The sequence below is a fragment of the Schistocerca piceifrons genome, chromosome 1 (genome assembly GCF_021461385.2).
Source record: "Schistocerca piceifrons isolate TAMUIC-IGC-003096 chromosome 1, iqSchPice1.1, whole genome shotgun sequence".
Lineage (NCBI taxonomy): Eukaryota > Metazoa > Arthropoda > Insecta > Orthoptera > Acrididae > Schistocerca > Schistocerca piceifrons.
In genome coordinates, this window is record NC_060138.1 from 691,552,710 (window position 1) to 691,564,861 (window position 12,152).

Genomic DNA, 12,152 nt, shown 5'->3' on the forward strand with positions numbered 1-12,152 from the left:
GGGCAGATGTGGACTCTGACCACAATCTATTGGTTATGACCTGTAGATTAAAACTGAAGAAACTGCAAAAAGGTGGGAATTTAAGGAGATGGGACCTGGATAAACTAAAAGAACCAGAGGTTATACAGAGTTTCAGGGAGAGCATAAGGGAGCAATTGACAGGAATGGGGGAAATAAATACGGTAGAAGAAGAATGGGTAGCTTTGAGGGATGAAGTAGTGAAGGCAGCAGAGGATCAAGTAGGTAAAAAAACGAGGGCTAGTAGAAATCCTTGGATAACAGAAGAAATATTGAATTTAATTGATGAAAGGAGAAAATATAAAAATGCAGTAAGTGAAACAGGCAAAAAGGAATACAAACGTCTCAAAAATGAGATCGACAGGAAGTGCAAAATGGCTAAGCAGGGATGGCTAGAGGACAAATGTAAGGATGTAGAGGCCTACCTCACTAGAGGTAAGATAGATACCGCCTACAGGAAAATTAAAGAGACCTTTGGAGATAAGAGAACGACTTGTATGAATATCAAGAGCTCAGATGGAAACCCAGTTCTAAGCAAAGAAGGGAAAGAAGAAAGGTGGAAGGAGTATATAGAGGGTCTATACAAGGGCGATGTACTTGAGGACAATATTATGGAAATGGAAGAGGATGTAGATGAAGATGAAATGGGAGATATGATACTGCGTGAAGAGTTTGACAGAGCACTGAAAGACCTGAGTCGAAACAAGGCCCCCGGAGTAGACAATATTCCATTGGAACTACTGACGGCCGTGGGAGAGCCAGTCCTGACAAAACTCTACCATCTGGTGAGGAAGATGTATGAGACAGGCGAAATACCCTCAGACTTCAAGAAGAATATAATAATTCCAATCCCAAAGAAAGCAGGTGTTGACAGATGTGAAAATTACCGAACTATCAGCTTAATAAGTCACAGCTGCAAAATACTAACACGAATTCTTTACAGACGAATGGAAAAACTAGTAGAAGCCAACCTCGGGGAAGATCAGTTTGGATTCCGTAGAAACACTGGAACACGTGAGGCAATACTGACCTTACGACTTATCTTAGAAGAAAGATTAAGGAAAGGCAAACCTACGTTTCTAGCATTTGTAGACTTAGAGAAAGCTTTTGACAATGTTGACTGGAATACTCTCTTTCAAATTCTAAAGGTGGCAGGGGTAAAATACAGGGAGCGAAAGGCTGTTTACAATTTGTACAGAAACCAGATGGCAGTTATAAGAGTCGAGGGACATGAAAGGGAAGCAGTGGTTGGGAAGGGAGTAAGACAGGGTTGTAGCCTCTCCCCAATGTTGTTCAATCTGTATATTGAGCAAGCAGTAAAGGAAACAAAAGAAAAATTCGGAGTAGGTATTAAAATCCATGGGGAAGAAATAAAAACTTTGAGGTTCGCCGATGACATTGTAATTCTGTCAGAGACAGCAAAGGACTTGGAAGAGCAGTTGAATGGAATGGACAGTGTCTTGAAGGGAGGATATAGGATGAACATCAACAAAAGCAAAACAAGGGTAATGGAATGTAGTCTAATTAAGTCGGGTGATGCTGAGGGAATTAGATTAGGAAATGAGGCACTTAAAGTAGTAAAGGAGTTTTGCTATTTGGGGAGCAAAATAACTGATGATGGTCGAAGGAGAGAGGATATAAAATGTAGGCTGGCAATGGCAAGGAAAGCGTTTCTGAAGAAGAGAAATTTGTTAACATCCAGTATAGATTTAAGTGTCAGGAAGTCATTTCTGAAAGTATTCGTATGGAGTGTAGCCATGTGTGGAAGTGAAACATGGACGATAAATAGTTTGGACAAGAAGAGAATAGAAGCTTTCGAAATGTGGTGCTACAGAAGAATGCTGAAGATTAGATGGGTAGATCACATAACTAATGAGGAAGTATTGAATAGGATTGGGGAGAAGAGAAGTTTGTGGCACAACTTGACCAGAAGAAGGGATCGGTTGGTAGGACATGTTCTGAGGCATCAAGGGATCACCAATTTAGTATTGGAAGGCAGCGTGGAGGGTAAAAATCGTAGAGGGAGACCAAGAGATGAATACACTAAGCAGATTCAGAAGGATGTAGGTTGCAGTAAGTACTGGGAGATGAAAAAGCTTGCACAGGATAGAGTAGCATGGAGAGCTGCATCAAACCAGTCTCAGGACTGAAGACCACAACAACAACAACATAATCATACAATAAAGGATCCTTCTTTCTATGTATTCGCAATACATTACATTTGTCTATGTTAAGGGTCAGTTGCCACTCCCTGCACCAAGTGCCTATCCGCTGCAGATCTTCCTGCATTTCGCTACTATTTTCTAATGCTGCAACTTCTCTGTATACTACAGCATCATCCACGAAAATCCGCATGGAACTTCCGACACTATCTACTAGGTCATTTATATATATTGTGAAAAGCAATGGTCCCATAACACTCCCCTGTGGCACGCCAGAGGTTACTTTAACGTCTGGGACGTCTTTGAGCGAGATGTGACAGGAGATAATGGGAACTACTAAAAAAAGCTAATACGATGTTTAAATGACGCGACAAAGGATTGTAAAAAAAATTACATTTAAATTAATTGGAAAAATAGTGATCAGTCATTCTGCTAAACATTTGAAAATATAAAATGTCAAAGTACGTGGTAGGATTCGACCCGCAAACTTCTGCACGTCAAAAATGTGTCCTATCCAGTAAGCTGTGCCGCCTTGTCTACATAGTATTGTTATTTTTAAGGACCCAGACCGTCATGCGAAATTCCGAAATTTTTTTCGTCGATAGCTCGCAAATGAGGGTCCATCAGGGTGAATGCCTCCAGGGTATGATACCTGGGAGCCTAACCTGCACCAACGTATGTATGATTTCCGAAAATCGATCCCACCCCTGAGGACATCTCCTTGTCAGTGTTTTCAGACTACGCAGATTTCATTTGCTCGCAAAACCAGGGATATAGTCACCTGTGACGCTGAACCCTTGCTTTTACATGAAAATTAATGATACTATGCGTGAACCAAGCAGACGACGTAATGAATTGACAATATTTTATTTCTACAAAGTTAGTGTATGAATTCCGAACATGCTTTCTTAGTTCTTCACGATACAAATTGTTTGAAATCACACATCGTTCTGTTTTTCATCTATTGACACACAGGGTGTTTTTTTTTTTCCACTGCACAAGAATTGTTTGAGGGATGGAGTTAGGAAAGTTATGGTGTCAGCTACTGACTTTGTCTTACGTGGAAACGCTTTCGCAGTAGGAGGCATATTTCGTGACTGTAGTCGTGTCGTTGTTCGCTATTTTAGGCTCTAAATTAATCTCGCTGTTGCGTTTGTGTTAACTACAATATAACACTGAATCAAAGCTCACAGTTCTAATGAACTTACAGTAGTTATCGTGCCGTGGTTAGCCATTGCACAAATTTCAAAATTAACAACAAATTACCATACCTAAATAATTACCGAGGGAGGCATGGCCGGAATTTTAACAGATTTGTCCAGTAACAAATGTCAGATCGCCTCAATGAATAATTTTTACGTAGAGGGTTTGCAAATGATGGTATGCATATATAAATAAAATAGTAGCACCATATTGACCAACGAAGGATACTTTCCAACCACTGTTACTATTCTTGGTTTCTTATTTCCTGCATTTCTAAGTACTTTCTATCGTGTCCCTACCCTTTTAGCGTCTCTATATAGTGCTTCAGAATGCTTGTTTTTTCGTTTTATGCATCCTCTTAACTTTTAAGACGAAGTATTTCTCTGTGTAACTTCTGATTCTTCTTTTTTATATTGGAATCTATTTCATTGTCACGAAATAAGCTAATTTGGTTCTTCTTTCCAAAAATGCTGGAATATTTCCTCGCCATTACTTCAGCTATTTTCTGTATATTTTTGTAGATTTCATCGTTACTTCTGACACTCCAATCATCTGTTGCTTGTATTGCACCCATTGTTTTTCTAATAATCCGTCTTTCAGGCACCGCTATCCTATCTAGCCTGTCGTTCGACGTTCGGATGCATATGAACATCTGGTCGTACAGTTGCGTTGTAGTTTTTTCGTTTGGCTTTTTAGGTACTACGTTGTAGCCTCTTTGTTGAGGATAAATGTTGTCAGTAGAAACTAATAAAAATAAACAACATCTTTACGAAATATTTATTTTGTCGGTAGTAGCTTAAATAAATGGTCTTAAATGTGTGTGTGTGTGTGAACTCAGTTTGTTCAAAATTATAAACATTGACCAGAACTTACCTTCATTTCGATGTTTTGCTGCAGATCACTCCTCCTGTAAGTTTCTGAAGACGTGCCAGAGACTACGAAGGTTCTCAGAAGACGTGAAAAGTCAGCTACTGTTTCAGGTTTACAGTTTGTTACGTCACACATTGCTGCTCAAGATCTTACATAGTACTGGCACCCCCCGCCCACGATTTCTCGTGGGCTTTATGTTCTTCCTAACAATTAATGTGTTGTTGCGTGTAATAAATTCGCTAATTTCAATTACAGAAATTGTTGATCAGTGCAAAAAAAGTATCATCTGGTCGGTGCAATTGAAATGCGTGGCATAAGATGCAAAGACAAATTACAGATCTCTTATTCTCATGGAAAAATAAGTGGAATGATGCGAATAAACAATGATAATTACATTTTTGGAAATTATACCGAAACTACATTATCCCAAATATTCCTACCATGTTTCCTGTTTGAAATTTAATTACAGTTAATCAGTGTAGATCGTGCCAGAAATAAATCAGTTAAGAAGTAGAAACAAACAGCGTTAATTCAGTATTGCTGGGTTACTTCGAAATATTAAGATATTTGTATAGAAATCGCATTGTCAACTTGAATCACTATCGCCAGTAGCTCTCTTCACAACCAATGCTATTAAAACGTAATTACGAGCCTAAGGGCTTGTAAGAAGTTGGAAATACAACTGAGATACTAACGAGAAACCACTGCGGTAATAAAATTGTTGCTTGTAGTACAAAATAGTGGAAGTAGGTGGAGTAGCAGTCATTTGAAACAAGAGCATTAAGTGGTACAGAGGTACCCTGACTGGTAAAAAGTTACCCTGATTGACTGTACATTATTTTTGAGTGAAAACAGAATTTCAGTATATAACACAGTAACCTAAATGATCACTTTTACATTGTTAATCTGTTTTCGTTTTATGAATTCAATAAATATGAGGTAATTTATGTTATATTAACCACTAGCTAGTAAGCGGACAGTATGCTAAACAGAGTTGTTACAGGTTTCAAACATTATAATTACTCGATTGTTCGTAAATGAAAAACCCTAATTGCAGTTAAATGATTTGACAATACATGTTCCTGCCAATGGATGGATGTAATATTAGCGGTTACTTTGACATGGAATTGTTGAAAATTATATTACAGAGCTCAGAAGCAAAGTTACTTACTAGGGTCCTACCTAGTGACATAACAGTTAATCAAACAATCCAAATAATCTTTGAAATCGTATGGAAAATGAGCTGTTACATTTCAGTACGCATTTGTTGTTCGTAGATTTTTTTCTGCCAAACCGTATCCTCTTTCAGTTTTATTAACTTTTACATTCATTGCAAATTTTTCTAGTTTCTCCAAGGTATTTAAATATACTAACTCCTTCTATTTTTCCTATTTGTATTACTATAAATTGTTGTGCATGGTTTTTTTTTTTCAGAAGATTTGAGTAACTGCTTCCAGCAGATTTTCTGCAAGTATTACAAAATCTTTTCCAAAACACAGGAAATTTACTTCATGCTATTTGTTTTCCTTCTCAGAATTATTGCTTCAGTATTGTTATACGTACAGAATTTTTTTTCTAAACTGTAGTTACGCAGGAAGGGTTATGAACCGCCACCTAGTCTAATGCCTGGTTTTATTTCAAATGCCTGAGATACTCCTCCCCTATACTTAACGGAAGATGCCATATTTGCTAGAGTTTCACAAATTAGGTTTGTGAATTTTGCTATAACATCCAATTCTGAAATGATTTTATCTATTGTGTCCCAGTGTACCAAATCAAATGCTTTCTTGAAATCAGTATCTTATACAATTGCAGTTTTTCTGTTTAACATGCTGTTATGAATTAATCGTTTCAAGTTAAAAATGTGTTCCATGTATGATCTCCCCTTTCGGAAACCACCCTGATATTTTCCCAGTTGTTCGCTCCAGTTCTTTTTTTGCTAGTGTTTTTGGTGCATCCCGAGTATGTCCAGGTTATAATTCGTTGTTAGTGTTAACATGCACATAAACATTCTGGTCAGAAAACCATTGTTGTTGTTGTAGTTGTTGTCAATACTGAGGTTTAATTTCTAGCTTTGCAGTTATTGCACGGAACTTTCTCATTATTTGGGTGCGACACAGTTCCGCAGTCCTTGCGCAAAACTTGTACTAGTTATAGATCGAAACAGACCGCTTAATGGTTGTGGTGTTGGTGTTTGTTTCAGCCATGTTGATGTTTGTTTCAGCCATCTGGGTTACCATAGTGCTAAGGGTACATTGGCACAGACTGCAGCGCAGTGTCATCGTCATTCCTCTTGTGGTAAGTACATACTGCTTCATAAATATTTTCAACGACGATACCAGTGTATAGCAAGAAACATCTTCTACGCGATATTGATATTCACTATTCCTTTCACTCGACACATGAGTGCAGGTATTTTATGTTCTGCGTAAGAATTAATTTTCTTTTCCCTAATCGTTTCTCGTTCTTTCAGCACTTCAAACGAACTCTTGTCGTAAGATAGTTCTCGCAAGAATACGTCTAAAAGCTGTGAAATTTGTCACCATATTATTTTATTTAATGCGACGCAGGTACTGGGGAACATATGAAAATCTTCATCAGCATCACTTATTTTAAACTGACATCAAGAATGTTTCGAAGCTGACCCGACCCCGTACGTGGGATTCTAGTACATTCTGTATGTTTCGAAGTTGATCCGATCCCGTCCGTGGGATTCTAATACATACTGTATATGTATGAACATAGCGCGTAATTCTTTACGAATTAAAGAGTTTGCTGTTTAGGTTATCAAATGAAGCTTGTTTTCGTGTCGGGAGTAATTCATATATAATCTGAGCCAGTGATGGGATATCTACTACGGCCAACGTTGCTGAAATCCATCGTTGTAGTATTCAACAGAAAGTGAAGTGTCTGCAGCTGTTAAAATTGTGCATCATAATTTTGAAATACGCGTACGTATTTGTAAAACTACATTATTTATGTCATCGACGGAACTTCAGATGACAGTGGATTCGAGAATGACTGGCACAATCTTTCAACAAGAGTAGTAAGTGTGTCACCTGTTGTTACAATAGAGTCCTAGATGGCGCTACTGCTTACTGACAGTATAGTTAGTTATATTAAAGTTTGACATTGATATTCCTAAAACAATGAGATTTCAGAAAATGACAAAGCAGTCTGTTTGCAGTAAGCGTAAAAAAAGAACATAGTTTACAATTGTTGTGTAGAATTTCGTCGTGATCATTTTTTCGTCAGCAGTGAATTTAAGAAAGGTCGACCGTTAATCGACTGCTTAAAAGAACTATAAATAGCGCTGTGCGCAACATAATTAAGAGGGCACGTGGAGTTCCATTAGGCACAGACGTCCTTAGGCGTGTCGAAGACTTCAGTACGTTCAGTTTTGAACGAAAATTTAGTTGTGGAAAAGATCTCCGATGTAATCCTCAAAATTTGACCGAAACTTAAAACCAAACTCGTGTCAGTGCTAAATCAGTACACAACATCGTAACAAGAGATAAAATTTGGATATATTTGCGCGAGCTGCGAAATATCCATTACATACCAAAACAGTACGAGTGACACTCTTGTTCTCACAGCACGTGAAGGAAAAGTGATGGCGTTTTTCTTTGGTTACATTGGATGTGTGGCGGCCGTTGTTTTAAAAGACCGAAGAATAGCTAACACTGAATGCTGTAAAAAATTTATTTGCAATGCGTCATTGATGAAATAAGGAAAAACAAAAGAAACGTCACACCATTCACCATCATGACAATGCCATCTGCACACAGTACGTGAAACGGTTAATTAGTTGACGGAGAAAACCACGTAGTCCGTACCTCACTGCGTGTATTCACCTGGTATCGACTTTTTGTTCTTTCATACAAAAAAATGCGTAGACAGATATTTTCATAGCACTACTTTCACAAGCAGTGACATGGTCGCGGATTGAACAGTGACTTGAATATAGAATAAATTCCCTTTATCTCTCGTCGATGGTCACAAATTTTTTGTCATCAGACTTCGGGTTTCGATCTATAATGACCATCTTCAGATTTGCTGCAAAATATGGGAAAAACACAAATACACCCAGCAGATTGCCTAAAGCTTCAAACAAAAAAATGACCAATTTTATTGTTTTAAGCTGTATACAATCTTCTAGTGTATTTGTGTTTTTCCCATATTTTGCAGCAGATCTGAAGATGGTCATTATAGACCGAAAGCGGTAGTCTGATGACAAAAAATTTTTGATCATAGACGTGAAGTAAAGGAAATTTACTAGATATTTTCATCACCTCAGGGTGCTGTTGATCCTTCCAAAACCTTGCTTTCAAGGTACCAAGTTAGAGTGCAAAAATTGTCTCTATGATCGGTTCGAAAGCTTGCAAAAGTGTATAAGTTTTAAAAGCAAATATGTTTTGACAAAGAATACAGCGAATTTGTACAAAATTAATGTATCTCTAGGAAATTTGTACCAAATAAATGGCGGGGGAAGTGGCCTTTTCCGGAAGGACCGTGGAACTGCCCTACCAGGTACACCAAATATCAGTCGCCCTTTCCTGTCTAGCAGTGTAATGTAGCGTGCAGTGATTTACTTCAATTCCGTTCGTGGGATTTTAGTTACCAGCATCAGTCATTTATGTTTGTATATTTGGTGATAAACATAGTTATTCGGAATTGACGGATAAGCATTGCAAGAAAACGACACAATATGAAGAGAAAGCCCTTACGGAGTAAAGAGCGTTCGGTCACCTCTAGTTTAATTACAGCTTGTATTAAAGAGTCGCTACAAAAAGAACTTCACTAATATTGCCAATCTCCATTAAAAAGGCTGCAGTTTATGCAAAAGTCAAGAGTTGTGCAAATAAAATATAATTGAAAAAATAGAACGAATCAGAAAGGACGCCTGAAAATAAAACACTTGGTTTACTGGTATCGCCGAAAAAGAGCGCTGAGAATTTTACGAGGAAACCCATCGTTATAGACAACTTCACAAAATCGGCTATTAGACAGACGCTGGAGGACTTAATAAATCAAAAAAAGTGCCGACATTACGCAAATAAGCTGTTCCTCTATAACAAAAAATCCATTTTCCTTTTCAGAAGATGTTTTGCACAAGACACAGCATGCAATAGGTTTTTATATGCAAGTAAAAGAGAAATTCTGGTTGAGCAGGCTGCAAATACATCATACACCTAAGGAAATGAAGAATATCGTCGAAACTTACGTGGGCACCAACATTATTTGCCGAAATCTTTGGAAGGGCCCTGGTGTTGATGTCATCACGTACATTATCAGTGGAAACAGCAGGATTATTGTGGTGGGTAGTTGGTGTAATGCTGGGTTTTTACACAACGCACGATTTATTTATAAAGCTGCTTGTGCAACTGGGTACTATTACAGTCAAATGAAGCACGAAAATTTTACAAATTGGGATTTCGACGAAAGTAAATCCGAATCTGTCGCTCAACATTGTTGTTGTAATGGACAGTGCTTCATACCACATCAAGGAGCGTAAGAAAGCTATAACTAGGTCGTCGAATAAAAGGGGAATGATTAAGTGGTTATTAAAAAATAACGTAGATGCTGACTTGTCAATAATAAAAACATTATGTGATATGATTATACAACATAAGCCTAAAGAAATTATTTTAAATGAAACATATGTTGAAGCCCATAGACGCACTACTGTTACTTCCACTATAGAATATAATTTAAATGTAAATGAACTGACATAAGCAAAGCTTAAAAATTGCGTTCGATGGAGAAATATTAATGTAGATATTTGAATGACTATGTTATTGCGGTTGGCGAAAGAAAGTAAGTAGGAATTTTCCGAATTTTTATTTTCTTACCTTGTGACAAAAACCCAATGGTGCACTCTGTCATTAACATCGAAGAACACAGTGAGCATAACCTTCACATTTGATCACACATGTCGAGCTTTTTTCGGTCACGGCGATTCAGAATATTTCCACTGAGACGATCGAGCCTTTGTTTCAACGTCATATCCGAAAACTTAACGTTTCATCATCTGTTATGACATGTTTCAGTAGTTCGGCATCGTTTTTGACTCCATGCAGCGACTCCTAACCAACTCGTGTCCGCCGCTAGTCTTCTCTCTCTCTCTCTCTCTCTCTCTCTCTCTCTCTCCCTCTCCCTCTCCCTCTCTCCCCGAAATTCAGCTGCTTGGGAACAAATTTACCGGAAACATCCGAATTTCATGTCATGAGCCGGTTGATAGGCAACCAGTAACAGCGACTTCTCTGATTGCGATTCGGCAATCATTTGTAGTCATTTCTTTCACTTTTTCCACGATTTCATAGGTTATCGTGCTGGGACGACCAGGACCCTCGTCATCTTCACGATATCCTTCGAACTCGTAAACCCATGTTTTAATCATGCAGAATCACCAGAAACAGTATTTAACGTTTCTAGAACTTTGATGCACTGTATTACGTTCTTAGAGCAAAATTTAACACCTTCTGTCATCCATTTCTACGCAAAACAGCCAATCACCGATACTACCAAAACACATGTAACCTTTTTGACAGCTGACGATTAAGTAAGTATCCCGTATGGCTAACATTGTACAGATACTCTACAGACATTTTTATCGTCACAATGGCAAAAATGTCGTGCTAATCTAATACATCACGCGAAATTAAAGTTCCCCGTTACTTCTCTAACACTCCTCTTATGGTAAGAGTAGTTGCGTTACAACCCTGCCCGTCTAAGAAAACTTTTACCTCTTAGCGGAAACATAGACTAAGAAATAGTTTTAAATAGGGGAAAGTCGGGAAAGAGTATGCACGTAGTATTTAACCCCTCATATCTAGTAGATGAGAAGGTTAAAACAAACTTTTCTTATAACAAATTATTTTTTATTTATTAACAGATTTTTTTTCAGTTACAGCTGTTGAACTTTCAACATAGACCTTAAATATCAACATACCTAAATTCTGCACGTTCGTACTCCTTAGCCGCATCGATACCGACCAGCCGCCGTGTCATCCTCATCCCACAGACGTCATTGGATGCGGGTATGGAGGTGCATGTGGCCAGCACACCGCTCTCCCGCCTGTATGTCAGTTTACGAGACCGGAGCCGCTACTTCTCATTCAGATAGCTCCTATGGTTGCCTCGCAAGGGCTGTGTGCACCCGCATGCCAACAGCTCTTGGCAGACTGGGTGGTCACTCATCAAAGTGCTAGCGCAGCCCGACAGCGCTGAACTTCGGTAATCAGACAGGAACCGGTGTTACCACTGCGTCAAGGCCGTTAGACGTCACCACACCCTAGGCAATTCAAAACACCAGGTCCCTCCTTGGATTTGGATTTCGTCTCTTCTTGATTTTGTCTGATTCAGCTTGTTTGTCTAAGAAAGCATTTTTCTCGGATTGTTTTGACGTTTTCTTCTTTATTGTGAGTCGATCATATTTTGGCAGTGAATAATAGTGGATAGGCCTGCAACCTTTCGTACATCAGCTCTCTGAAGTTCATATGTATTACGTTCTTGGTTTTTTCCTGCTGACTGCACAGACAAATCATCTGTCACTGAGGAGCAGCATTGTGGACGGGCTCCTGTTAAACTCCTTTGTCTTCTTGAGTTGTTGGAAATTCGGTTCTCTCAGTGAATTCTGTTGGAGCGAAATTTTCTGATGTGGAGACATCCCCTTCACTCAGAGAAATTCTCAACAGTTTGGATTGCGCTACTCTAGAATATGCAGCTCGAAACGAAGGACTCACATCTGTGTGCGTAACGGGTTTTCCTGGATTAGAAGCAGTTCGAAACACAAAAGAAAGGGGGGGGGGGATTAATAGTACGCGCGTAGTCTTTCCCGCTGTTTTACAGCGTGCTCTTAACCGATGCGCTACACAGTTCAAAAAAATATCACAAATG

The 12,152-nt window shown here is 38.6% G+C and overlaps 1 protein-coding gene across 7 annotated transcripts in view; it reads left to right on the forward strand.

The window, feature by feature from the left end:
* LOC124709976 (ran-binding protein 3) overlaps positions 1-12,152 on the forward strand; it is a 313,168-nt gene that overhangs the window by 196,382 nt on the left and 104,634 nt on the right. For all 7 annotated transcript variants that reach the window (XM_047240886.1, XM_047240889.1, XM_047240890.1 and 4 more), the window contains one exon: positions 6,478-6,551. The gene's annotated coding sequence lies outside the window, so the exon portion shown is untranslated. The remainder of the gene's footprint in view (positions 1-6,477; positions 6,552-12,152) is intronic.